Below are 3,095 nucleotides of genomic sequence, written 5' to 3' on the forward strand. Positions count from 1 at the left end.
TTCCTTTTTCCCTATTGCTGGGGTACGGTATCTCGGTAAGTTGGATACAAAACATCATTTACAGCGACTTGACTGCCTTTGCTTCCTTTCATCGCCGGTTGATTATGGGATTACATGTTGCGACCAGAGCGCCAATTGACACCCGGTGCTCCCGGTGAATGGTCGCTCGCTTAAAGCACGGACGCCTCTGCGCGAGACATTCCGATGCATCTGGGGCGTTTGTTTGCGCTATTGCCCGTTGCACCCGGCGGATGAGGTGTTGCTGGGTACTGCCGTACTGCATAAGGAAGTAAATGACGGACAGAGGGAAAGAAAAAAGAAACCATCCCCCTCGGACGGTAGAGGAGCAAAAAGAAAATCATCTTTCAAAAAGCCATTACCCACCGGTATGGGAATGTTATGAAAGTTTACGGTTCTTGTCGAGAGAGGACTGGAGAGAAGACGATCAAGTTTCGGGTTAATGCGTAGATTTTACTATTTTACCTCAATTGTCTTGTTTTTTCCTTGGATTGAATAACCCTATTGACGAGGTAAAAGTCATAAATATTCTTTTGCATTCGTTTCATTTTTTCAATATAATAAAAACAAGAAAACATTTAAATATTAAAAAAATTAAAATTGATCAATAATTCTGAAGTGATTATTTCAAGCAGTACAAGAAATTCGTTAAGAGTGAAATAAGATGCAAATTTCTGATACATCTTAAACCTAAATGTGCTACAAAACCCAACATCCTTTCTAGGGGGATACGATCATTTGCAGCATCTTGAACCTACCCTTGCTCCTACCCCACACCATCGCCATGGAAATAAAGCCAAACACTTGCTACTGGGCCTACCTTACTGGCCACTCACCGGGGATGGAAGTAGTCGACCCCGATTGTTTACGTTTTGAACCCCCGATACGTGACTCTTGCCCAGTCCCGGCGGCTACAATCGAATCACCGGAGAAAGCGGGAATGGGGAAAAAGGGGGAAAACTCAAATTGAGGAAGTTCGTTGAATTCGACGATGTCTTGACCCGAACCAATGGCTACCTCCACCTCCAATCCTCTTCCCAGCATTGTTGCTTCAGCCAACCCCAAACCATGACCATGTTCTTTCAATTTTCCCGCTCCATGGTGGGGTTTTTGTTGTTGTTCTCACTCTCGTGTTCGTTTGCCTACCCGTGTAATGATGTGTGCCTTCGGTAATGGGTCACTAATAGCGACGATGACTTTGAGTGAGTGAGCTGTTTGTGGGGTTGCATGGTGAATTATTGGCACCGGGTTCACCATACAGCCAGGTTGGCCGTTCAAGGCAAATTAGCATCCCCAACCACCCCGGTGAGCTGGAACACTGTCAGGCGTGTTTAACCGTCCATTGTATGAAAGGTTCATGCACCTGGAAACAGGAACAAATTATTAAACGTAACTCCGAGAGCCAAAAGTGCAAACAGACCATCCGTAGCAACAATGGATTAAACGTCTTAATCCATCTTTGCTTGTTGAGATGGAAGAGTTTATTAGGATGGTGAAAGCATGCCAGTTGTCTTTCAATAATGGTTCACCCATCAACAAGACATCCGCAAACAGTTGCCTTAAAAGGCTGACCGAATTCCTATTCACTCCCGGCTGCCGGTTCGGTCAAGTTGAATGATCGTGCTCAAGTTCAGTGTCAAGATTCTCCTAAAAAAAACACTAATCCATCAATGAAACGATTGCTCGTTACTATGCGTCTGTGTCTCTTTAATACTGCCAGATGTATACAGCACATAGGGCAAACAATTTTGGTGCTGGACAAACCAGGCACCGGCATGATCTGTGTATTTAAGTTTGAGAGAGAGAGAGAGCGTTTTATGATCGATTTTGCGTTACGACTTCCACTTCCTGTCCGGGGCAAACATCAGTTTTGGTTTCCCAACAACCGTGTTTGCCGCAAATTTGATAACTCAATCGCCGCAGAATAGCACACGATCAGTACGATCAGTGCTGTTGTTGTTGTTGTTGTTGCCTTAAAACGGTTCTTCTCTCGTAGCAGACGCTCCGTAGATTGTTCGCTCGTTCGCGTCAAGGTTGCTTGTTTATCTAAAGATCCGCGTTTTTCCATTTGCACGCGTTCGAGCAAGATAAGTAATCTTGGATATCAGCACGGGACGGCCGTGATCGTGAGCCGTATCGTCTTCGCGCGGGCACTTGGCCGGGGCCTTATCTTGAGTGCAGTAAAGCCAGGACCGGGTGTCTTTGGGTGAAGAACGGATTTTCTGACGACTGTTTGTGTGTGTGTTTGTTGTTCGGCGGGGTTGCACTGTAACAGTTGAGTTGCATTCCTAAGCTAATTCCACCACAGCTGTGGAAGAGTCCACGGGGCAGAGCAGGGTGTTAAAAAACGTGATAAACAATCCGTCAGAAAGGGCTCTACTGTGGGTGATTGGTGCGTAATAGCGATGGAATGTAGGGATGACTCTTTGTAGTCTGTAAGAGTGATGAGTCCATAAAGCGTATGGGAATAACTGAACGAAGGATGTAGGACGTAACGCATCAAGTTAGTTTTAAACAATATTTTGAGCTAAAACCATAGCTTCATCATAATGAATGTATTTTATTAAGTAATCCATTAAAAACTAGTCCACATCTAGCAGGAGACGCAATTTGCGATTTGATTCAACCGATTAGTATGATCATCGCTGTGCATTTGAGTTTAGATACATGAACATATTTCAATTTTGCAATTTTATTTAAAGCAATATATTCTTTAAGATTTTTTCTGTTTTAAAGTTTTAAAAAATCGTTCAATAAAAAACTTATTAAAATTAGAAATAGTTATCAAAAAAGGGATACTTCTCATGCAAACGTTTCCTCGGCTATTATGGCACGTACCATAAAACGAGCGAGGGTCTATCGTTCGCTCTCAAATATGTTATGAACTCTCGCACAAATTTTCCTCTACCCAGCACGATGCAATAACAAACCTCTCTCTCTCTCTCTCTCTCTCTGTCTCCCAAGCGTGGGATTTCCCTGACTGTTTCTCTCTCGCCGATGATGCCGGGCGCCGGCAACCGACCAGATTTCTATAAATGAGAGTCCACATCGGGGTGCCGGCTTCAGTCGAACAGCAT

The sequence above is a fragment of the Anopheles merus genome, unplaced genomic scaffold, assembly GCF_017562075.2.
Source record: "Anopheles merus strain MAF unplaced genomic scaffold, AmerM5.1 LNR4000412, whole genome shotgun sequence".
NCBI classification, from domain to species: Eukaryota; Metazoa; Arthropoda; class Insecta; order Diptera; family Culicidae; genus Anopheles; species Anopheles merus.